Source organism: Loxodonta africana, chromosome 2 (genome assembly GCF_030014295.1).
Source record: "Loxodonta africana isolate mLoxAfr1 chromosome 2, mLoxAfr1.hap2, whole genome shotgun sequence".
Classification (NCBI taxonomy): domain Eukaryota; kingdom Metazoa; phylum Chordata; class Mammalia; order Proboscidea; family Elephantidae; genus Loxodonta; species Loxodonta africana.
This window is the reverse complement of record NC_087343.1, coordinates 135,487,185-135,514,248: the sequence shown is the minus strand read 5'-3', so window position 1 is coordinate 135,514,248 and position 27,064 is coordinate 135,487,185. Positions and strand designations below refer to the sequence as shown.

The 27,064-nt window shown below is 38.2% G+C and overlaps 1 long non-coding RNA gene across 1 annotated transcript in view; it reads right to left on the bottom strand.

Moving 5' to 3' along the window:
- The window catches only part of LOC135228601 (uncharacterized), a 37,244-nt gene extending 30,262 nt beyond the window's left edge, over positions 1–6,982 (bottom strand). The window contains exon 1 of the long non-coding RNA XR_010319241.1: positions 6,726–6,982. This is a non-coding gene — a long non-coding RNA (uncharacterized LOC135228601). The remainder of the gene's footprint in view (positions 1–6,725) is intronic.
- Positions 6,983–27,064: the final 20,082 nt, after the last annotated feature.

Here is a 27,064-nt window from a genome sequence, read left to right as displayed (position 1 = left end):
AATATAATACACACACAAGTAAAATTTTACTGAAGATAATTCAAAAGTGATTGTATCAGTACATTGGCAGGGAGCTGCCAGAAATTCAAGCTGGATTCAGAAGAGGACATAGAACAGGGAAATCACTGCTGATGTCAGATGGATCCTGGCTGAAAGCAGAGAACACCAGAAACATGTTTACCTGTCTGTCACTACAGCTGACTGACTATGGGCTTTAATCACATCCACAAAATACCTTCACAACGACACCTAGATTAGCGTTTGATTTAATTACTGGGGACCGTAGTCTATTCAGAAGGAGCCCTGGTGGCACAGTGGTTAAATCGCTCAGCTGCTAAATAAAATATTGATGGTTCAAACCCACCAGCTACGCCATAGGAGAAAGATGTGGCAGTCAGCTTCTGTAAAGATTTCAGTCTTGCAAACCCTATGGGGCAGCTCTACTCTGTCCTATAGTGTCGCTATGAATCAGCTGAATGGCAATGGGTTTTTTTGGTGGCCTAGCCAAGTTAATACTCAAAAGACCATCAGTGTGACCAAGATGCGACATTATTGGAGGTCAAAGTGTATCTTCTTGTCTATATTGCTGAAGGGTATTTCTCTCGCTTTGACCCCTGAGTTGGATATTATCCTCATGCTCAGATACCAGTACCATAATCAGGTTCTACCAGAAGCTTCCGTGGGTGCCAAGTCAACTGCCTATTCTAAGAGCACAAAGGTTTGATTTATTAGCATCTCCTTATTCTTGTGCGTTAACTGCTGGTGGTGGCTGCCAGCTAGACAACTCCGAGCCACTATCCTTGAAAGTTTTGTGCTTGCTATCTCTCTTTCAACTGCCTTGTCACTGCAGAGTAACCCTTCTTTCTGCAGGCAGTGGGTGAGGTGAGGAGACATGACACCTCTATTGAAATAAAGGAGCCCTGATGGCACAGTGGTTAAAAGTTACAGCTGCTAACCAAATGGTTAGCAGTTCGAATCCACCAGGCGCCCTTTGGAAACACTATGGGGCAGTTCTACTCTGTCCTCTAGGGTCACTATGAGTCAGAATTGACTCCACTGCCATGGATTTTTTTTTTAATTGAAATAAAAAATGGGTAAAATATTTAAACAGCCATTTCACCAAAGAATATATACAGATAGCAAAGAAAGACATGAAAAGTTGCTTAACATGATTATTGTTGTAGTTGTTAGGTGCCATTGAGTAAATTTCACACCATAGGGATCCCATGTGACAGAGTAGAACCACCCCTTAAGGTTTCCTAGCCTGTAATCTTTACGGAAGCAGTCACCAGGTCTTTCTCCCATGGAGCCGCTGGATGGATTCAAACCATCAGCCTTCTGGTTAGTAGCCAAGTGCTTAACCGTTGCACCACCAGGCCTCCTTTAACATGATTATTTATCAGGAAAATGCAAATTAAAACCACAGTGAGATCTCACTACACACCTATTACAATGACAAAACTTTTTAAAAATAAAATAAAACTGAAAAAATTCTTTTTAGGAATACCCATGCATTCAATGGTTATTATGCGATAGGCATTATTCTAAGTATTTTGTATGTATTATCACATTAACCCTTAAAATAAGCCTGTGAGGTGGATGCGATTTTTCCTGTTTTACACATGGGGATAATAAGTGGTGGAGCTGGGATTAGAAGTAGGAAGGCTTTAACAATTATGCCATAGCGCTTAACACTATTTAAGTCTTCCCTCTCAAACTACAGGTCTTTATTCCAAAATATTATACCTACACACATACAAAAAAGATTATAAAACTTAAGTTAGTTTTCTAACTTTTGTATAAGGCTTAAGGCTGATACTTGTAATATATCTTTAAATGCCTTATTTTGTTACAAATAGATTGTTTTTTCTTTTTAAATTTCTTAGAATTTCCAGATCATGAATAATGTTCTTCGTATTTTCAGAGTTCAAAGAAATATTCTGCATTAATCCAGGAATACACTGTATTCAGAGGTCTAAAAATCTTATTGTTTTTCTAACTAATGGTTTCCTTAAACAGCAATACAGGATGAAGAAATTCTCTTTTAACTTTAGGTTGGTGAGAAGTACCTAAACGTTTCAAACTATTTCCCTGTTAAATAGATACAAAATAATCTTTCTTTTTCTACTAATTTGAGACTATTAAAAAGGTAGAAAAATATTAGGCAAGTTGCTATTGGGGATAGAACAAGGTAGAAATATTGCTCACTGATTACTGGAAAGATTTTACTGGATGGCTTAACTTGATCCTACAGAAAGAAATACATGAAAACTTGAAACCAAGATGGAGTTTGAAATTAAAACACTTAAGTTTTATAGGAAATAAACAAATACAGCTGTCTCTCTTCATGTAGACACCAGCTTAGTTTTGTTTTTAAAGCCACTAAAATTCATGATACTGTATTAATTGTTGAAATAAATTTATCAGTTATTTCATAGTAGTCCACAGTAATCACAAAGCATATCCTTCTCTTAGGCAACTGCCACCGGGATGGTAACATCGACCTTAAGAAAAGAAGTCCAATGCAGGTGAAATAATGTCATAATTCCCTCCATTAAAATCAGTTTTTTTTTAATTGTGCTTTAAGTGAAAGTTTACAAATCCAGTCAGCCTCTCATACAAAAATTTATATACAACTTGCTATATACTCCTATTTGCTCTCCCCCTAATGAGACAGCACACTCCTTCTCTCCACTCTCTATGTTCGTGTCCATGCAGCCAGCCAGCCTCTGACCCCCTCTGCCCTCTCATCTCCCCTCCAGACAGGAGCTGCCCACATGGTCTCATGTGTCTGCTTGAGCCAAGAATCTCACTCTTCACCACTATCATTTTCTATCCCATAGTCCAGTCCAATCCCTGTCTGAAGAGTTGACTTTGAGAATGGTTGTTATCTTTATAATCAGTTTTTTAGAGCACACTTAGACGATTTTAGCTAGGACCAAGGCAAAGGGATTGCGAAGTAGGCAACTGTAAAATCAGGCCCTTTTATAAGCACTGAATTTCTAGAAGAACGAAATGCAAATCTCACAAGATTCCTTTGGACTCTCCTCCAACATTGCCCGTTAGCTGCTGGGCTTGGGTGAGTAAATGGGTGTGGCTGAGTCAAGTTTGGTATAACTGAGACTCTAGGCTTGGTATATGTCCTAGGACAAACTACATGCTAAATCCTCATGTTTAGAAGAGGCATCTGTATGGCCAAGATGAGTGCCACAGGTTTCCCTGTTGACAAGGCCATGAGCCCTCTATGCCTGGCTGCTGCTGCTCTGACTTCTGATACCCTGCTCTTTCCATCTCAAGAAGAAAGAAACAGACCTCCAGCTTGGGCTCTAGGCAGTTTATTTCCTTTTTTGTCCCTTCCTTATCACCTAATTTCTTAGCCATACACACCTTTAAAAAAAAGAATTTTTTTTCTAAAGAAGTCAACAGCTCTTTAGAATTAGCAATAGCACAGGTTATGTCTGTTCATTTTAGATACTATGGATCAAGTTCATGTCTCTCCCAACCATCTAAAGGGATGTTCTTTTTGGGCTTCTTCCAAATGACATTCTGCATTATGGGAATAGTTGAATCAATTACATCTTCGAAGAGGGGGGAAAAAAAGTAATGATTTTCCAACCGCCTAGCTATTCTTGGAGCCCTGGTGGCACAGTCATTAAGAGCTTGGCTAATAACCAAAGTGCTGGCAGTTCGAATCCACCAGCTGCTCCTGGGAAATCCTATGGGGCAGTCCTACTCTCTCCTATAGAGTCACAATGAGTCAGAACCAAATGGCAACAGATTTGGTTTGGTTTTGTTACCTATGCTTACATATTATTATTTTAAGTTATTATTAATTTTTTTAAACTTTTAAAAGCATTTAATCCTTGTTACTCAAAAGCAAGATTTATGTCTCAGTCTTGAATCAAGTAGACAAAGATTCATGTATTTCATAGTGCTTTTGTGCATATCAGTAATATAACAGAATTCTTGTGTAAAAAATCTTATCTCTAGATCTTCTTGGAACTCTGGAAAATCTGGCAACAGTAGAAACACATTCCTTTATGGTGACGGTCAGTTGGAGCCAAGTCATGGCTGCCTCCTGAAATGTGCTCATGGTCTTCCCGAGAGAGGGTGTTAATTGCCCTTAACATCTTATGCCTTGACCTGTTCACTCACTTCATTAAGCTACCTGATCCTTGTAGGCATCTGAGTTTCAACTTTTGGCTGTAATTATTGCATATCCAGATGGGACCAAATCTCATTATGTCAGTTCACCAAGGAGGCTGCTTACTAAAGCTTGTCTATACTCAAGAATCGAAAAATTATACTGAGTTAAATAAGTCAGACACAAAAGGACAAATATTGCATGGTCTGACTTTCACATGAAATATCTAGAATAGGCAAATACATAAAGACCAAAGTTTATTAGTAGTTACCAGGGACAGGTGGGAAAGGGAACAGGAGGTATTGCTGAAGGGGTACTGAGTTTCTATTAAGGGTGATGAAAAAAACTTTGGAATGCATAGTGATGATGGTTGCACAATATGACGACTGTAATTAATGGCACTGAATTGTACATGTAAAAATGGTTGAAATGGCAAATGTTTTGTTATATATATAGCACCACAATAATTTTTTAAATTAAAAAAGAAATAATCAAAACAAGGGAAGTTCTGCCCAGTTTCAAACAATAACATGGCAAAACTGCAGAGTTTTTTAACTCAAAACTTTATGAAAATTAAGAAAATAAAAGACTTATTGAGAATGACTTGACTCATATCCTGCCTAAAAACAATGTCCTTACTTACATATAACAAATACTAAAGCAATGGTCAGCATTTTGGGGTTCTGGACACATTTGAGAATCCTTTCCCCAGAAAAAATTACACATTTTGCCAGGTCTACGAGCCTCAGGTTTGGACTTCCTGATCTAAAAAAGACGGAGATGTTGATGTCAGATTCCCTTCCCTCCCCGCTAAGGAACCTGAAGCTCAACCTTGACTTAGTGTGGCTAGGGAGGTAGTTCCGGGTCAGTCTGGTTCAGTCTGGATCCTCCTTTGTGTCTTCTAAGATCTGGGCTCCTTGTCTCTGTTTCTTTTTCTTGGTCTTGCTTATGCACCCAGTCAAGACATATTCTTAACTCTTCCAGAGGTCATCCACAGAAGGCTAAGCTTCCACCCAGTGTATGCCACAGTGCAGCTGTGCTGTGCTGTTGCCCATCTCCAGCCCTCCCATCTGCAAGCTGTGCCCACCATCTCTCACTGCAGGATGAGAGTTCCTCTGAAGGCTAGAGTGAAGACAGAAGGTTTTATAACTCTGCCAAGGGAGATAATCTGTGCTCGGGGCAAAAGCCAGGAGTAGATCTGTAAACACCATTGTACTTCCTGTGCAATGCTTGAGAGCATTTCCTTGGTAGCAAGAGCTCAAATGTGGCTACAATTCATCCTGTTCTCAGTGTCTATCTGGGTTATACACAGATAGTCTTAGAAAGGTGCTCCCTGCAATAAAAGCTGAAAACTACAGTTATTCGGGCTACCAATTTCTGTAAAATGCATCGACACTGGGACTGGTTTGAGGCTTTGAGACTTTATTATGATGTGTCCAATCATATCACGTTGAATCCTATACCCACACCTTTTTCTCCCACATCTCCCAATTCCCCACTCCCTTCTTATTCTGTTTTCTTTGGATTTTAGCATTCCAGCTAGGCACATAGGCTGTGAGATCCTGGCTAACATAACACAAATAAGTAATCCTTTAACTTTTCAATAACATATTTTTCCATTAAACTTTTTTCCTTTAGAAAACCATAGCCAAGCAGTTCTGTATACAGTGGGGTACAGAGAACAGTCATGAAAAAGAGCTCAGAAAAAAAAAAAAAAGAGGAAATTCATCTCTTTGTTTAAAAATGCAGCTACTTCTGTTTTCCTTGTAACACCAAATCTTTAATCTTTAGCATTCTAACCTCTTGCCATGTGAGAGAATTCACATAGCTTCTGGTCGATGTTGATGCCTTTTGAAGGGTCACACCCAATACTGTGGTTTCTTCCACGGGGCTCGAGATTGCTCTTGCTTTTTGCTGTTTTACCCTCACAGCCTGATAAGCAGATAGATGACCATGATAAATTGGGGTAATGGGAAAGTGATAAGAATTTAGTGGTTTGGCATGAGTTATGTTCTCACTCATACAGAAGTGAAGGTTCTCTTATCTTTACTCTTTAATTTCTTAATTACAAAAAAAATATTTCCTACCTAAACAGAGAGAGTTCACAAAACATTCATGGCTGTCGTCTGATATCAAAATACCTAGCTCTCACATCCTTTACTTGTTAAAGTTTTTTAGTTGTTTTGTTAGTTTTGTTTTTGTTGATATAGTTTTTAATAAAAGATCACATTCCCTATTAAATATTGAAGTAGTTTTCCTTTAATAGAAACACTTTGTTACTGAAATAGCAAGCAAGCAAAAATCGCCATCTAATGTGGGTGTCAGTAATATACATTGCATGTCTAGACATTCCAGGCTGCTTCCCCCACCCCCCACCCCCACCCCCTCACCCCCCCCAACCCCCCGCCTAGCTAACCCAGCCCTACTGACAGGGTGTTCATTGCCTCTGGTCTCACTGTCAAAGTCTCAGCTTGTGTGCAAATGTGAATTCTTACTCAAATCTACCCCCTTCATTTTCCCCTCCTTCCTCCTCTGCTTACAGAAGGAAAGGGCTCAGATCACTATTTCCTCCTTTACTTACCATTGTTCTCAGGTAGCATATGCTTCTCTGGCACAGGGGGCTTGGTGGGGAAAGAAAGACGACAGGAGCATAGCCAGTCTTAGTGTATGTCCCTTTGAGTGTCACGCCGTACCCTCATCCCTTCTTTCTTTTGTCCGCAGACTGCCGAAATTATACTCTCTTGCGATTTCCGCTTTTGTGAAAGATCTCCTCTCCGCTTTGGCTGGAGCTAATCATTTCCTTCTCTCTTCTCCCGTAACAGCACACTTAGCAATGGCATAAAGAAGACGAGCATGGATACTGGAGTCTTCTGGTCTGGTTTAAATTCCGCCTGTGCCATTCATTACCTATGTGACCTTGGACATATTACTTAACCTCTCAAAAACTCAATTTCTCATCTGTAAAATGGGAATAGTAACAATTCTTTATAGGATTGCTGCAATAAGTACATGGAATAAAATGCTAAAAGTGCCTGTGACAATACCTGGCACATAATCGTTTTCAATCATGTTGAGTTTTCCACATAAACACTGCATTGAGAAGGACTTGCATCTCCCTGCAACAAATACTCAAAGGAGAAATATGGTAAAACGATTACATTTATATGAAAATGTTCACTTAAATTGTGAAATATAAGAAAAGAATGGGACTAATCATTTCCTATCTGTATAAATTGCACTTTTTTTTTAGAAAAATAAAGGCAAGCACTTGTATAACACAACTGGCTGTGACACTTCAATCATATCACCTCAACCAAGACGTGTTATTTGCCAATATATAATTCATAATTTTTTTTTTTGGTTTTGCCCAAACAGTTGTTATGGATTGAATCGTGTCCCCCTAAAATGTGCATCAACTCGGCTAGGCCATGATTCTCAGTATCATATGATTGTCCACCATTTTGTCATGTGATCTGATTTTTCTGTGTTGTAAATCCTAGCTCTATAACATTAATAAGACAGGATTAGAGGTAGTCATGTTAATGAGGTGGGACTCAATCTACCAAGACTAGGTTGTATCCTTAAGGGACCTCATACCACCAAGAAAGAAGCACAGGAGCAGAACACACCCTTTGGAACCAGGGTCCTCACAATGAGAAGCTCCTAGACCAGATTGTTGATGACAAGACCTTCCCCCAGAGCTGACAGAGACAGAAAGCCTTCCTCTGGAGCTAACACCCTGAATCTGGACTTCTAGCTTACTAGACTGTGAGAAAATAAACTTCCCTTTGCTAAAGCCATCCACTTGTGGTATTTCTGTTATAGTAGCACTAGATAACTAAGAAATCAGGTAAGATTCACTAATAAAGAGAAAATCTATGCCCAAGTAATCTATTCTTTCACAAATATTTGTTAGGCATAAATAACCTGTGGTCATTCCCTGTTTTATTTGACTTTGCACAGTGGCTAATCCTTTACACATCATCTTGTTCACTGGGCTGTAAGCTCCTCGCATTTACCTGGTCTTCTCAGGATTCTCCAAAGCACTAAGCACAGTGAACTGTACACAGAGATTAGTTAATTGCTCTGTCACTGCTCTAAAAGAGAAACTTCAATGTAAGCCTGTTCTGTTGTCATAGAAGTGACTCTTATAACCAGGAAAGAATAAAGTTTGCTTTAACATTTCAAGCCTTCTCTTTCTTTAAATGTGCTCCTCTGGTTTGCTTCATTTTTATTCAATCCTAAGAGTGGATCTACAGAATCAGTCCTCCTGGTATTGGAGGACCCAAGGCCCCATTCCAGCTCTCTACCTCATTTCCCATACAACCTTAATGAACTCTCTTATCCTTTCTATACCAAAGTGTCTCCATTATATGCAAGGTTCTCCTTTTATAAACGGTTTCTAAGATCTTAGTCTTAACTTTATGACAAGCCTGAAAATTCATCTCGGAGATTTTAGAAATACGGCCAAGCTTAGCCTGACTAAGGACGTTCTCCTGAAACTCTGAGGGAATCCTATCAGACACTTTTGAGGAGGGCAGCAAGTGAATGTCATGATTTCCATAGACCACCAAGAGCTGTAGACACTTTCTCCTTCTTATGCAAGAGTGATGGAGACTGCTGCAGCTTCTAATTTCTACCCCACTTGGGTCTGGGTGGGTTGTTGACAAAGCCACCCAGCTTGTCTCCAGCATCACTTAATAGCTCAGATTCAGAACCTTTTCTCTGATGGATCCAGACAGAAGCTGGAGAGATGCTGGGCTTGTTCAGTGTGGGGCAAAATAAATAAAGTAAAAGCCTTTCATCATAGTCACCCTGGTCTGATGTTTTCTAACATGGCAATGATCCTCTGTGACTCTTGAGTGAAAACACAAAGAGACTTAATAAAAGCCAATCCCCCTGGGTTCCTCAGTCCAAGCAAAAAGAAAACTAATACAGCCAGAACCCAGCATAGATTTGGCACATAGCAGGCCCATTATAATGTTTTGTTGTTGAAACAAAGAACACATGCTCTTAACACGGTTCTCGGTATCTGAAAGCTTACATGCTTCAAAGTCTTCCTGAGGCATCTATTTAAACTATCATCCCTATAAAAGTCACTTCTCTACATAGCCTTTGTCAGTGTAGAACTCTGCTGGTTGGTTGTTTTTTTGTTTTTTTGTTCCCTAAAAAGCTTTTATCTTTCACTTTTATATTGAACAGCTGAACTTAGAGAATAAAATATTACATGGGTTCTAATTTGGAAATAGGATGCATTTTCAACGACAATAGGGAAAAAGGATATACAGGTAGGAGTGGAGAGAGGAGAAATCTGTATATAAATGGTATCTTTTTTTTTTTTTTAGAAACGCAAAAAGAGAGCACTTTATACCCATAAGTATTCAGATTTTTTTAGTCTTCTTTCAAACCAAGATTTGTTTACTAGAGGCATTACAATTTAGTTAGACAAATTAGGCTAAACTTTTTTATCTCGGGTGGTTTGCACATGACCTGATTGAACTAGTATTTCTTCCAAAGATTGCCTGGGAAGATAAATGAACAGGAGGAGCAATTAGGGTAAGGAAAAACTAAAGATTGGCCGACATGATTTAAGTTTACTGCTACAGCAGTTTGTCATTTTGTCTCTATAATCTCTATCAGAATTGACTAAACCAGTAAACATAAATCATTATACTAATTTATTTCGCTACACTGTGGTCTGGGAAAAGAAGATTTCATTTTTTTCTGAGAGACTTTGGGGATTCAAGCAGCCACTTTAAACTTATTTTCATTTATATATTGGAAAAAAAAACACAAGAGAATCAAAATGAGTAGCTAGCGTTCCTCAAAACAATATTTTTTGGTGGCAAGCCAAGTTATTTTTATTACACTATGCTAAAATAACTATGAGTTGTGCATTAAAAGCAGCTCAACATTGATTGTATTTAGAAAAAAAAAAAAAACTTAATTCCTAAGGTAGAGATGTAATCAAATGTACTGCTGAAAGTGATTTTTCACACAGTAGTTAATAAGCCTTACGTTTCTTCTCAGAAGAAGCCTCTGTGACCACAGAGAGTCGGAATGCCATAAACTGTCTGGTAGTTCTTTCTGGAACATCAACACCCTTGAAAATGAGGACTGCAGCAACTCTCTGTGAATCCAGAATGCTGCATTGCTGACTTACCAAGACAGAAGCACCATCAAAGGCCCTTGAACATGTGGCTCACTTCAACAAAAAAGAAGTCATTGACTAGCTTATGGACATAAATTATTATTTTTGTTGTTCCTGCTTTAGGTTAAAATTTTGATTTTAAAGATAGATCTAATCATGAACCCACTGTAGATGAATAATTACTTCTGAAATTTTAAAAATATATTTTCTGGTACTTTTTTAGTATTTTCGTATATAGGCATATATTTATATATACTCGTGCATGTGTGTTTCCAGCTACAATAAACACGAAATTAAGGTCATTATTTGTTGTTGTTAGATGCTGTGGAGTCGACTCTTACTCACGGTGGTTTTACCTACAACAGAATAAAACATTGCCCAGTCCTGCATCATCCTCACAATCACTAGCTTATTCAAGTCTATCATGGCTGCTATCGTGCCAGTCCATCTCACAGAGGGTCTCTCCCACTGTCACCAGCCCTCTACTTCACCAAACATGATGTTCTCCTCTAGGGATTGATTCCTCATGATGACATGGCCAAAGCAAAAGAGCCACAAAATATTGTGATCCATAGAATTTTCATTGATTTTCAGAAGTAGATCACTGGACCTTTCTTCCTAATCTGTCTGAATGTAGAAGCTCTCCTGAAACCTGTCCACCATGGGTGACCCTGATGATATTTGCAATACTGCTGGCATGGCTTTTAGCATCACAGCAAAAGATAAGCCACCACAGTACAAGCTGACAGATGGATGACGGAGATCATTTATTAGAAGTGTGGTTATCATAATTTTCTTTAGAGTTTCAAGGAATTTCAAAGCTATAAGCAATACACACAAACTTATGTTACAAAAAGTTTAATGAGCATCTTTTCCTTGAAACACATTGTATGAGGGGAACAGCTGAATGAATTTTAAAACGTAAAAATTCTTGTCCCAAGGGTAATTATAATCTAGGATAGAAAATAAGAGGTAAACATAAATGACTATAGTATAAGACAGAATCTAAAGTGTCCTTGGGCAAGATATTAACAGGCTTCTGGAGGCAGGCATGGAAGTTACACCTGACTGCAGTTATTGGGGGAGGCTCTATCAAGGAGGTAGCAGCCGAGGTGATCTCAAAGGATGTGTAAGATTTCATCAGGTGACAATAGCTCTTTCAAGGTAAAAGCAACAGGGGGAGGAATGGCATAAAAACCAACCAAACCCAGTGCCGTCGAGTTGATTCCAACTCATAGCGACCCTATAGGACAGAGTAGAATATACCCATAGAGTTTCCAAGGAGCACCTGGTGGATTCGAACTGCTGACCCTTTGGTTAGCTCCTGTAGCACTTAACCACTATGCCACCATAATTCAAATGCATCAATTGTTTTTTCAGTCTTCCTTATTCATTGTTCAGATTTTGCATGTGTATGAGGCGATTGAAAATACGATGGCTTGAGTCAGGTGCACCGCAGTCTTCAAAGTCACATCTTTGCTTTCAACACTTTAAAGGATCTTTTGCAGCAGATTTGCCCAATGCAATACTTCTTTTTGATTTCTTGACTGCTGCTTCCATGGGCATTGGTTGTGGATCCAAGTACAATAAAATCCTTGACAACTTCGATATCTTCTCCATTTATCATGATGTTGCTGATTGTCCCAGTTGCAAAGATTTTTGTTTTCTTTATGTTGAGGTGTAATCCACATTGAAGGCTGTGGTCTTTGATCTTTATCAGTAAGTGCCTCAAGTCCTCTTCACTTTCAGCAAGCAAAGTTGTGTCATCTGCATAATGCAGGTTGTTAATGAGTCTTCCTCCAATCCAGATGCCCTGTTCTTCTTCATATAGTTCAGCTTCTTGGGTTATTTGCTCAGCATACAGATTGAATAAGTATGGCGAAAGGATACAACTCTGACGCACACCTTTCCTGACTTTAAACTACACAGTATTCCCTTTGTGTAGTCAGTAAAACACAGGTAAACATCTTTCTGGTATTCTCTGCTTTCAGCCAAGATCCATCTGACATCAGCAATGATATCCCTGGTTCCACGTCCTCTTCTGAAATCGGCCTGAATTTCCAGCAGTTCCTTCAGTATATTGCTGTAACTGTTTTTGAATTATCTTCAGCAAAATTCTATTTGTGTGTGATATTAATGATGTTTAATAATCCACATTCTGTTGGATCACCTTCTTCTTTAACAGCTTAATAGCTCTTTTTTCTTCATTCACATATAAATATTGAAGGACTACTATGTGACTCTGAGAGATGAGAACCAGACAACTTTCACCTGGGGGAGGAGTGACACTAGTCAGTGGCAAATGCATCACCCAAATTTAACTAGGGTGAAAGGAAGAATGGTTTAATTTTCTTTACTATTTAAAGGAATGTTTGTTTAAAATTTTCAAGATAAAAATTAAGTTTTTTTTTATTGTTCTGCATATCTGTAACTGTTGAATACCCTCATTTAAAACATATCAGATATTATGATGAGTTTCATAAAGCACACATTTGGCTAAATACCTCTTTTTTTTTTTTTTAACTTTACCTTTATGGTAAATGGAGCCCTGGTGGCACAGTGGTTAGAAGCTCTGCTGCTAACCAAAAGGTTGGCAGTTCAAATCTACTAGTCACTCCTTGGAAACCTCTATGGGACAGTTCTAGTCTGTCCTGTAGGGTCACTAGGAGTCAGAATCGATTCAACGGCAATGGGTTTTTTTTTTTTTTTTCTTTTGGTTACAATAAATAATTAACCCCTCAGAAATACTAGGATTAAAATTATAAAATGAGAAAGGCTTCAGAAAAAACAGAATCAAAATGTCGACTTCAATTCTAATTTAAAAAATTATATATTCATATATTGTACTTATTCTTATTTTCATAACTCTACACTTCACATATAGATAACACACACACACAGAATGGGTTTTTTTTTTTTTCCTTCCTCAAGTTACATTTTCCAGCCTTTTCCTCTGCCTTTTTTTCCCCCAGAAGATCTACTTTTCACTCCTGAAGAGAGAAGCTGTCTAGGGCAGGGAAGGTATAAACTTTCACTCTCCTATGAGCTACGAAGAGAAGTCTTGGTTAGGGAAACTGATCTGATGCTCTGATGAACTAATGAGAGTGTCCGAACACCACACAAGTTGATAGGAGTCTTCCAGTGGCCTTTAGCCATCAGATGATCACTTCCTGCTGCCTTTCTTTGCTATAAACTATAACACAACAATCTCTTTGGAATCTCTTGTGTCTATAAGCAGGAATATGGCTACCATGATGATGAGTAACCAGCATAAGGACTGAGGGCCAAAACTTATAATTATAGTTTCAATTATGTCCCTGTCTCTTTGGGTAATTATGTTACCAATATTTGTTGCCCAAATCACACTTATCCACTATTTTATCAGTCCTACTTATATCTAAAATTAACACAGGTTGGGAACATGAGTCGAAAGAGCAAAGGCATAGTCAATCCATATTCTGGGCTCAATTTCTATGGTACCAAAGTTTCTTGTTTCATCATCAAGGCCAAATGCTGTCTATGCAGAACAGTGTAAACGCAGTTACTCATCACTTGTGAGCAACAGTTCTGAAAAATTAGTCCTAGTACGTGGTACATAAATATGAGACCAATAAATTCTTTCAGATTTTTCATTTGATTTCCAAATGATTTCAAATAAGACTCGGACATTGATATTAATGTGACAGGTTTCTGCATCTTGATGTTCCTATACCTACCCAGATGCTATAACGGTACATGCAAATCCCAATTTGAATAAAAGTAATCCTAAACATTGTCACGAACTGAAACTTTCCAAACTAGAAGAAATCCTAGCATATGGCCAATATGGTGTCACCAACTAAGCACTACAAGTCTTTACTCTGAATGTTGAAAATTCTGCAACTAATCCTCACTCATTAATTTCTTGTTTTGGCTTAATGTAATTGTTACCAAGGACTTCCTGTTAAGTTTTATTTTCTAAGCATGTGCTGTGCTTTCTTTACACAATAAGCATCTTCAACTATTACTACTAAGTTGAGCCTCTGAATTTTAATTATTTTTGTACCTGTCTTAGTCATCTAGTGCTGCACCAACAGAAATAACACAAGTGGATGGTTTTAACAAAGAGAAGTTCATTCTCTTACAGTCCAGTAGGCTAGAAGACTGCATTTAGGGTGCTTGGCTCCAGGGCAAGACTTTCTCTCGCTGTCAGCTCTGGAGGAAGGCCCTTGTCACCAGTCTTCTCCTGGTCTGGGAGCATCTCAGCACAGGAACCTCAGGTCCAAAGAACACACTCTGCTCTCAGTGTGGCTTTCTTGGTGGTATGAGGTCCCCATATCTCTCTGCTCCTTCTCTCTTTTATATCTCCAAAGAGATTGGCTTAAGACACTATCTAATCTTGTAGATCTCATCAATGTAACTGCCACTAATCCATTTCATTACATCATAATGACAGAATTTACAACACATAGGGAAATCACATCAGATGACAAAATAGTAGACAATCATACAATACTGGGAATTGTGATCTAGTCAAGTTGACAGTTATTTTGGGGGAACACAATTCAATTCTTGACAGTCCCATTCTTATCTCACCCTATCAATGCTATGGCTATGTAAAAATTGCCAAGTTGGCCAATAAAACAGTAAGTTTTAACCTTTTGAAGAATTTGATGGAAGCCAAAAATCCTAGGCCCAGGGAAATCCTCCCCACCTACTCTCCTTCCGCCCCGCCCCCCCCACACACACAATTACTAAAGCTCTGAACAGAATGGTTCAGAGATTAGGCTTCAGAGATTTTAATTACAAGCTCCATCCCTTACAAATGTTCGAGTAATAATCGGCCATATCAGAATGTCAAACGTCTAAAAAAACATTTTAAAAACCTCTCTGGGCCCATTAATTGATTATTTTTTTTATAAATGAGAGTTTTGTTTTGTATTCTTTTATTTATATTTTGCTCCCTAGAAAATACTCAAAAAAAAAAAAAATACTCATAAGTAAGGCTTAATCCTGGAGTGAGGAGAAGGGAAGAGGTATTTTTACTTTTAAGCTAGTTGCAAATGTTTTACTAAATAATTTCTTTGTGATTTTTCTATAATTCCAGTATAATTTCTTCTATGTAGTTCTAGCCAAAATTTTTGAAGCATCTATCAATCTAATTTCTAGACACTGATTATCTCTAATGAGGGATGGAATCATTGGATGCCTAATTAAATGCAAGCCCTGAACATTATGAAGATTGTTATCCATCCTTGGCTAAGGAAGTTACTAATTATGTCACCTTCTATACTACCTATCATCGTGTTTTTTAATTTTTTTTTTTATGCCATAAGTTTTCTTTGTCTTGCTGCTGGACTTTATACAATTTGACTCAGTTATAAAACCTAGTATCTTAAAATTTGGATGAAGTAATCATTGTTCTTTTGTTTTTATAATTAATTTGCTTTTCAAATATAGATCACAATAAAACAAACATGGTTACAACAACAAAGTCACTGAGACAAAAAATATGATCATGTCCCAGCCAACGGCTTGAGTTAAAATGACTTTATTATTACAAATTTCAGTTTTTACTCACATAGTGTTCTCCACGGTAGTGCTTTTCAACCTATTTTTAACCCCAACACATCTGAGGAATATGACACATGTCCAACACCACAGCAACAATTCCTATCTGGCTGGAATATGGTGAACAGAGGGGCTTCAGAATTGAGAATCACTACTCAGTAGCAAAATAATATTTTTTGTTATCCATATTAAGTGTTAAGAAGGAATTTAAGGTATTGGCTAATCATGGAGGGAATTTCACTCTATCATCATGCCAAAAAGAGAAATGAGTCAAGGTATTGCTTCAATTTTCATACAAGATAATATATGTGGCAGGAAAAAAAAAAATGTCTCCTCCTTTAAAAAAATCTCTGGTTTACATATTAGAAAGCTTAGTTGATCATACTTAACCTAAGAAAACACCATGTCTTTATGATTAAGTGACTTACTGGATCCGGTACACAAGTGTCTATAGTTTCCACATAGACACTCCGTACAGAGTTTGGAAGTATATCTAAGGATATAACACCCTCTGAATTAAAGTAAGGAATCATATGTAAAAGTATCTGCTCTGGGAGATGACTTGGAAAACGTAGGTAGTCTTCCAATCCAACTTCTGAGGCCAGGATATAACTTAACTATGCAGTTATTTGGTAACATGTCAAGTATGAGAAACTCGTTAGAGTCCTTTGCCGTCGAGTCTATTCCTACTCATAGCAACCCGATAGGACACAGTAGAACTACCCTGTAGATTTTTCAAAGAGCTCCTGGTGGATTTGAACTGCTGACCTTTTAGTTAGCAGCTGTAGCACTTAGCCAATATGCCACCAGGTTTTCCTGTCAAGCATGAGGAGATGATAATTTTGACAAATTATTTAAAAGGGAGCAGGAGAGGAAAAATTGATCAGTTTCCTTCCCTATATTACCTACTGAAAAGCTCAGAGTCAAATTTACAATCCACCTCTACCAAACATACAGAATCTCACAGACTTGTATTTTCTATGCAAACATTGTTATTTTTTCTTTTTGGATCTTATTTTCTCATTTAAAGTTTTAAAAATCTCATCACAGTTTATTGTGTGTATTATTACAAACAATATTAAATTTCTTAGTAGAATTATAAATACCTATGCATAAGTACTCTCCAGGAGAAAGGGTTCTCCAAAGAGCAGATATGACTATTTCCGTAAGGTGCATCTTCAAGTACCTGACATTATTTAAATTCCTAGAGGAAATGAGCACACCAGACTCTCAAAGCTTGATTCCAACAGCAAAGAGATGATGTAACTACACAGTTGGAATCTATATTCCTAAGCAGCCTTTTGGCACATTTAATTTACATTTCTCCACGGGAGAGACTGTGCTGACTGTCTGACACGAGCATTCTAATATGCTTAGTATAATTTTCTCTGTAAATTTTGAAGCTGGCGTTTTGGTTCATTAATCAGTCTCTTCTGAGTTTTGTATGAGTCAGCCCTTGAAATCTGACCAATTTAGAAGTCTGGTAGAATTTCATTGCTGATCATGTACAGGTGATGAACAGCCCCTGGAGCTGTTGTGCTGCCCCATGTGGGCCAGAAAGCCACTCTTTGGCACCACTCCATTTGCAACATCCCTTATGTTGTTGTTGTCATTAGGTATTGTTGAGTCCATTTCGACTCGTAGAAACCCCATGTGGCAGAGTAGAACTGCCCCATAAAGTTTCCTAGGCTTTAATCTTTACGGAAGCAGTTCATTAGGACTTTCTCCCGTGGAGCTACTGGGGGGGATTCGAACTGCCAACCTTTCAAGTAGCAGCCAATCACTTAACCATTTAGGGAAAAATTTCATTACAGCTTTTACATTTACTCTTAGCGCATTTTGAAATGCCTTTACAACTTGAATATTTCTCTGCACAAAATCTACTACTGTTACTGGTTGAATTGTGTCCCCCCGAAATGTGTGTCAACTTGGCTAGGTCATGATTCCCAGTACTGTGTGATTGTCCGCCATTTTGTCATCTGATGTGATTTTCCTTCATGTTGTAAATCCTATCTCTATTATGTTCATGAGGCAGGATTAGAGGCAGTTATGTTAATGAGGCAGGACTCAATCTACGAGGTTTAGTTATATCTTGAGGCAATCTCTTTTGAGATATAAAAGAGAGAACGGAACAGAGAGGCAGGGGGACCTCATGTCACCAAGAATGAAGAACCAGAAGGGGAGCACGTCCTTTGGACCCGGGGCCTCTGCACTAAGAAGTTCCTAGACCAGGGGAAGATTGATGACAAGGACCTTCCCCCAGAGCTGACAGAGAGAGAAAGCCTTCCCCTGGAGCCGGCACCCTGAATTCAGACTTTTAGTCTCTAGACTACGAGAGAATAAATTTCTCTTTGTTAAAGCCATCCACTTGTGGTATTACTGTTACAGTAGTACTAGATAACTAAGACAACTACTATGCCATTCTGGTGAGGAAAATGGTGGGACTTTGAATACCAAAAATAGAAATATGTGTTTAGAAGATGTGAATTTCACCAAAGTAGCACAATCTCTGGTATTTCCTTCCCTTTGTAAAAAAAAAAAAAAAAAAAAACTTACTAATTTTGGGTTGTTCTTGAATAATCGATCAGATGCTTTTAAGGAATAGACATATTTGTTTATTCCTTCATCTCGCAAGCATTTACTGAGCATCAACTACGTGTTAAGTATTGTGTTTAGGTGCTAGATCCTGCATCTTTATGGAACAAAGTATCCAGTGAGGGTTACAGATATTTTCAAAGTACATAAATAAATATGTTCTTATACATTGTGATAAGAGCTGTGAAAAACAAAAATTTAGATCTAAAGTAGAAAATAACAAGGAGAAGAAACAAGATTAGATCTTAGGCACAGAGAAGCTCTCCCTTCCCTCGTAAAAGATGCCTTTTAACTAGGGTGAACCTGCATGCCCATTTGATTGGGACAGGCTCAGTTAATGCCGGTTGTCCTAGCATAATTATTAATAGAGCCTGCTTTTCCACTAAAAGTAAGATAATAAATCATACAGTCACAGTACTTTTAAACAACATGGAAACTCAGTAAAGTGCTAGGTCCCATAAGGGATAATGACTTCTAAGCACTTTGGAAAACATCCTGAGGTGAAGATAAGCATTAGTAGTGTAATGGGCTGAGATTAACTTCATTCCTGGCTTGATTCCAGGGGGAAAAAAATCACAGCTTCAAACATAATGTATTTAAGGGCACGGAATCAATGTTGAGTGAAGAAAAAAGAACAGGAATCTTCTGTAAATACAACTTGAATCATTTTTCACATTGTGAAGACAGAATTAGCAGAAGAGGAAAACAGACCTTGGGCAACATGAAAACATAGAAGCTTTTTTAGATGAAAGCAGAAAGCAGAATGTGGTCAAAAAAATACGTAAACTGAAAGAACCTTGGAAATCAGCTCATACAGATCCTTCGTCTTAGAGAAACTGATGCCAGAGGACATAAATGTGAATGGTAGATTTTGAGACTCAAGAGTCTCTATTGTAAATGCGAAAAGCAAAGGATCCCACTCACACCACCTGTTTTATGGTTCCAGTTCCTTAGGCACATTGCTTAATTTCTCTGCATCTCAGTTTCCTCAGATATAACACCCGCCAGAATCAAAATACCCTCCCTACTGTGTTTTGGGTTACTGTGTCTCAGGGTTGTTGAGAGTTTTGAATAAAACCATACAAGTATAAAGGGCTTTGCAAATTTAGTTATTGTTAGAAACACATTCATTAGCCAAGACCACTTTCTGAGCAAATCATCTACTGCTACCTTGATGTGTTGCGGCAAGAAGTTTGCACAGTGGCATAAGGGTGACCCCAACTGGAGTTTTGGAGCTCCCTGAAAATTTGCAAATCAAACACAAATAAAAGATGGCAATCAGGTAATTAAAAAGAATTAGGGCTTTACATATACTCTAGTTTCAGCGGAAGAGGCCGTATCTATAAAAGAATATGCACCGACATACACAAATGCCTTCCCTTTTAGGACTGGTTTGCCACAAACCTAAACAGGTTCAGTAACAGAAACAGCTAAGCAAATTTGAAAGGAGGAATATCAGTCTGAGAGTGAAATCTGAGCTCTTAAAATGAGCATAGTTATTATGCAGAATAAATAGTCCGTCATAAGTACTGTGAATGGCATCACTAAAATGAAAGAATTAGAGTCTCGAAAAGATCTCTTATACAGTTGGGTCCGTGTTTTTTCACGCTGTACAAAAAATTCTCATGTAAATGAAAAGATCTGTTAAAACTTTCAAGGAGTGAAATGAATCTAGTGAACACAGTGAATGAGGTAGGGTAAGCCGTGCAGCCGATTCCTACTCCTAGTGACCCTATAGGATAGAGTAGAACTACCCCATAGAGTTTCCAAGGCTGTAAATCTTTACGAAAGCAGACTGCCACATTTTTCTCCCATGGAGTGGCTGGTGGGTTCGAACTGCTGACCTTTTGGTTAGCAGCCAAGTGCTTCAACTACTGCACCACCAGGGCTCCTTAAGGTAAGCTAGACACAGAAACAAAAATGTATAAGGACAAATACAGTAGACGCTTATTTCTTGCTCATGTAAGAATCCAGATAGGTACTTCTAATTGTTGGGGGCTGTCCTGCACACAGACCTCAAATACTGTTCTGCCTTTCTCTAGGGCCTCAGTGTTGGTTGCATTCAGCCAGTGAAAAGGGGAAAAGGCTGGAGGAAACACAGGCACATCTTAACAGCCATGGCTCAGAAATTGTGCAATACTTCCTCTCATTTTACTGTCTAGAACTGGAGCACATAGCCACACCCAACTCCAAAAGAGCCTGGGAAATAGATTCTAGCTGGGAAGAAAAGAAAAGTGTGGCTTTTGATAAACAGCTAAGATTCTCTGTTAATTCTTATTAACAGATAAGATTTCTAGTTAAATAAATTCCATGACAGGACCTGCAGTAGAATGGAAGTAAGAATAAGAAGGGAAAAAGGCGGTAAAATGATCCATCTTCCATTTGCCACTTTCCCCACTCTGCATTGTGCCCAACAGAGTTCCCAGCTCCTTACAAAGTGCAGAATTTCTTCTTTGTGGCCAATCCTTTATGCCTAATGCTTTACTAATATAATGGTAAGAGGAATCAGTTTCAGGCATATTGGCCTCATGATAACATTAGAGAAAAGTCCTTGGCCAGAGTATGACAGATCCATTTCCTGTAACCTATACAGTACCCTGGAAGCCATAGACGTCTTAGAAATTTTCATTTGAAAACCTTCTTACACCTCGGCAATGATTTACAATGAGTACGGTTTTCAGCCACAGAGGGTATTAGGAACTCTAGATATCGAGGCCTTTCAGCCATAACCAACTTAAGTTGTGCTCCTACTTTTCTGATCATTCTGGAAGGTGATCCCTGACTTAGCCACAGACTACTCTGAAAGTAGAGAAACCACTGGGAAAGAAGAACATAAGGCTTGGCTTCAGGGCTTGGTGTTCAACTGAAAGGCAATACTTCAGGAAATTGTGAAACCACCCAAAGCTAAGTAGATGGTATGAAGATGGAGGATATGATCTAAAAATATAAGACTCTGTTAGAAAAAGTTACTTTTCAGCTACGATTTGTGTCTCTGATCATCTTTCTGCCTGTTTCTCAGAATGAGAAAGAAAGTGAATGTCTAGATTTAAACTTCCTTAGCTGGGTAATAACAAAATTATCATTTCAACCAAATTATGTTTTTAATGTAAGTGATAATATATTTTGAAGAGAATGAATATAATGATGCAGCATGGTCTTTAAGCAGAACAAGAAGGGAAATCTAAAGATTCGGTTTTAGGATAGAGAGAATAGGCAAAGGTGAGAAGGCGTCAATGGACTGACTGACATTGTTGGAGTTAACTGAGGCACCAGTCATAACCTTTGTCCTACAGGTTCTGAACCAGACACAGAAATAGACCTTGAATATCATAGTAATTATTGATAAAGTTGGATTGGTTAATGTAGCTGGAGCCTATGGCCACAGTGAAGTTGCTTAAAACTACCAAAAAAAAAACCAAACCAAACCCAGTGCCATCGAGTCAATTCTGACTCATAGTGACCCTATAGGATGGAGTAGAACTGCCCCATAGAGTTCCCAAGGAGCACCTGGCAGATTCGAACTGCCGACCCTTGGGTTAGCAGCCGTAGCACTTAACCACTACCCTACTACACACACACTGAGTTGAACTGATTTGCACTTTTAAATGAGATGGATTGACACATTAGCCAACACAATGGACTCAAACATCATGAAGGTGCCATAGAACCAGGAAACATTTGGTTCTGTTATACTTAAGTTTGCTATTAGAGCCTACTCAATGTCAATGAACAACAATAATAACAAGTGTGACTGATTTGAGAAGGCGTTCCTGAAAGCACCCTGGAAGGGTTTAGAAGAGAGGCGAGGGAAGGATATGGATTGATGGAATGGAAGGGCAGAGATGTGAGGGGTTGAGAGTTTGGGAAATGACACATAATTTGACAGGCTGCAGGGAACTGTGCAAACAGAGATCCAAGGCAGAAAAGATTTGGTACCAGTGATTATGGGAGCTTTTCAGAGCTGAGATGATCCAGATGAGGGCAAAGGATGACTGCATTAACCCCAGCTACTTTTGAGTGCCACAAAGAGATGTAGTAGTAGCAGGGAGCAATTAAACAGGAGCCACCTGTTTTTCACCTAGGGGCCTGCAGAATTGACAGTAGCTTCTGGCTGGGCTGGCTTGTCCTTCACGGTTAGGAGAACACTGTCAATAGTCTTAGGATGGCAGGGGGAGGAGAAGTTGAAATGTGGAAACCCCCACCTCCTCCAGCTGAGGAAATTGTATGCATTTGTATTTCAGTGTGAATTTACCTCTAAATGTATTTTTCAAAATGTTTGAGGCTTTTCATATATTAAAAATGTATTAGGTTAAACTATATAAAATTGTCATCTTTGAGGCTAAAAATCTGTCAAAAATTGAGCAACCAGATGTCAACCCAGATAGGGAAATCACAAAATTAAAATAAGATAAAAAAAAAAAAAACTCTCAAAACAGGGAAACAGCAATGTCATTATGTAAAAGAAGACAACGGTAAAACAACAAAGAGGAACTAAGAAATGTAGTCACAGATCTTTCATACGGAGAGGAAGTCGAGGCAATATAAAGAAATAAAAGTTAGGTTTAAACTTAGAAAAATAGGGGTAAATATTAAGGTAACCACAAAGGAGACTAATAATCCTACTCATCAAACTAAAACACGGGAAAAAAATAGAGACTCAGCAGAAACAAAATCACATACAATGAATAAGAGGAAAAGACAATACATAAAGATAAACCACTCTGCACAAAAAATTAACTGGAAAAAAGAAACTGTCAATAACACACAAAAAAAGACATCAAAATGACAACACTAAACTCATAAAAAAAAAATAATAATTAGGCTGAATGTAAATGGACTGAATGCACCAATAAAGAGATAGAGAGTGACAGAATGGATTAAAAAAACAGGATCCTTCTATATGCTGCCTACAAAAGACACACCTTAGACTTAGAGACACAAACTAAAACTCAAAGGATGGAAAAATGTATATCAATCAAACAACAATCAAAAAAGAGCAGGAGTGGCAGTATGAATTTCTGACAAAATAGACTTTCAAGTCAAACCCATTCTAGAGGATAAGGAAGGACACTACATAATGGTTAAAGGGACAATACACCAAGAAGATATAACCACATTAAATATTTACGTACCCAATGACAGGGCTGCAAGATACATAAAACAAACTCTATTGGCATTGAGAAGTGAGATAGCTCTTCAATAATAGTAGGAGACTTCAACACACCACTTGCAGTGAAAGACAGGACATCTAGAAAGAAGCTCAATAAAGACACGGAAAATCTAAATGCCAGAATCAACCAATTTGACCTCATAGGCATATACAGAACACTTCACCCAACAGCAGGCAAGTATACTTTCTTGTGCTCATGGAACATTCTCTAGACTAGACCACATATTAGGTCATAAAGCAAGCCTTAGCAGAATCCAAAACATTGAACTATTACAAAGCATCTTCTCTGACCATAAAACCATGAAAGTAGAAATCAATAACAGAAAAAGCAAGGAAAACAAATCAAACACTTGGAAACTGAACAATACTCTGCTCAAGAATGACTGGCTTGTAGAAAACATCAAGGATGGAATAAAGAAACTCACAGAACCCAGTGAGAATGAAAACACTTTGTATTAAAACCTTTGGGACACAGCAAAAGCAGTGCTCAGAGGTCAATTTATATCAATAAATGCACACATGCAAAAAGAAGAAAAGAACCAAAATCAAAGAATTATCCCTACAGCTTGAACAAACAGAAAGAGAGCAACAAAAGAAACCCCCAGGCACCAGAAGAAAGCAAATATAAAAATTAGAGCAGAATTAAATGAATTAGAGAACAGAAAAACAATTGAAAGTGTTAACAAGACCAAAAGCTGGTTCTTTGAAAAAATTAACAAAATTGATAAACCACTGGCCAAACTAACAGAAGAAAAACAGGAGAGGAAGCAAATAACCCACATAAGAAATGAGATGGGTGATATTACAACAGACCCAACTGAAATTAAAAGAATCGTATCAGATTACTACAAAAAATTTGTGCTTTAAAAAATTTGAAAACCTAGAAGAAATGGGTGAACTTCTAGAAACACACTACCTACCTAAACTAACACAAACGGAGGTAGAACAACTAAATAAACGCATAACAAAAGAAAAGATTGAAAAGATCATTTAAAAATTCCCAACAACAACAACAAAAAAAACCCTAGCCCAGACGACTTCACTGCAGAGTTCTTACAAACTTTCAGAGAAGAGTTAACACCACTGCTACTAAAGGTATTTCAGAGCATAGAAAAGGACAGAATACTCCCAAACTCATTCTATGAAGTCAGCATGTCCCTGATACCAAAACCAGGTAAAGATACCACAAAAAGAGAAAATTACAGACCTATATCCCTCATGAACTTAGATGCAAAAATCCTCAACAAAATTCTAGCCAATAGGATTCAACAACATATCAAAAAAATAATTCAGCTGACCAAGTGGGATTCATACCAGGTATGCAGAGACGGTTCAACGTTAGAAAAAACAATTAACGTAATCCATCATATAAATAACACAAAAGACAAGAACCATATGATGTTATCAATTGGTGCAGAAAAGGCATTTGACAAAGTTCAACACCCATTCATAAGAAAAACTCTCAGCAAAATAGGAATAGAAGAAAAATTCCTCAGCATAATAAAGGGCATTACAGCCAACATCATCCTAAATGAGCCTGAAAGCATTCCCCTTGAAATTGGGAACCAGACAAGGATGCCCTCTATCACCACTCTTATTCAACATTGTGCTGGAGGTTCTAGTCAGAGCACCTAGGCTAGATAAAGAAATAAAGGGCATCCAGATTGGTAAGGAAGAAGCAGAGTATCTCTATTTCCAGATGACATGATCTTATACAAGAAAACCCTAAATAATCTTCAAGAAAACTACTGAAACTAATAGTAGAGTTCGGCAGAGTATTGGGATACAAGATAAAAAAAAAAAAAAAAAAATTTTTTTTTACACTCTACACCAACAAAAAGAGCATCGATGAGGAAATCACCAAATCAATACCATTTATAGTAGCCCCCAAGAAGATAAAATACTTAGGAATAAATCTTTCCAGAGATGTAAAAGAGCTATACAAAGAATACTACAAGACGCTACTGCAAGAAACCAAAGGAGACCTACATAAGTGGAAAAACATACCTTGCTCATGGATGGGAAGACTTAACATTGTAAAAAATGTCTATTCTACCAAAAGTGATCTATAGATACAAAGCAATTCCGATCCAAATTCCAACGACATTTTTTAATGAGATGGAGAAATAATTCACCAACGTCATATGGAAGGGAAAGAGGCCCCAGACAAGTAAAGCACTACTGAAAAAGAAGAACAAAGTGGGAGGCCTCACTCTACCTGATTTTAGAACCTATCATACTGCCACAGTAGTCAAAATAGCCTGATACTGGTACAACAGGAACATAGACCAATGGAACAAAATTGAGAATCCAGACATAAATCCATCCACATATGAACAGGTGATATTTGACAAAAGCCTAAAGTCAGTTAAATGGGGAAAAGATAGTCTGTTTAACAAATGGTGCTGGCATAACTGGATATTTATCTGCATAACTGGATATCCACAATCAACAGCCACGGAAGCAGCAGTCAAGAAATCAAAAGACGCATTGCATTGGGCAAATCTGCTACAAAGGACCTCTTCAAAGTGTTGAAGAACAAAGATGTCACCCTGAAGAGTAAGGTGCGCCTGACCCAAGCCATGGCATTTTCAATCACATCATATGCATGTGAAAGCTGGACAATGAATAAGGAAGACCGAAGAAGAGTTGACGCCTTTGAATTGTGGTGTTGGCGAAGAATATTGAACATAATATGGACTGCCAAAAGAACAAACAAATCTGTCTTGGAAGAAGTATGGCCAGAATGCTCCTTAGAGTCAAGGATGGTGAGACTGTGTCCTACATACTTTGGACATGCTGTCAGGAGGGATCAGTCCCTGGAGAAGGACATCATGCTTGGCAGAGTACAGGGTTAGCGGAAAAAAGGAAGACCCTCAACGAGGTGGAATGTCACAGTGGCTGCAACAATGAGCTCAAGCATAACAACGATTGTAAGGATGGTGCAGGACTGGGCAATGTTTCGTTCTGTTGTGCATAGGGTCGCTATGAGTCGGAACTGACTCGACGGCACCTGACAACAACAGCGATGCTCATTCAAAGACTTCACCAAAAGAGTAAAAAGATTACCTACAGAGTGGGAAAAGGTTTTTAGCTATGACGTTCCTGATCAGTACCTGACCTCTAAAATCTACATGATACTGCAAAAACTCAAGTACAAAAAGACAAATAACCCAATTCAAAAATAGGTGAAGGATATGAACAGGCACTTCTCTAAAGAAGACATTCAGATAGATAACAGATACATGAGGAAATGCTCTCAATCATTAGCCATTAGAGAAATGCAAGTGAAAACTACAATGAGATTTCATCTCACTCCAACAAGGCTGGCATTAATCCAAAAAACACAAAATAATAAATGTTGGGGAGGATGTGGAAAGACTGGAACACTTACACACCTCTGGGCGGAATGTAAAATGGTACAACCACTTTGGAAATCAATTTGGTGCTTCCT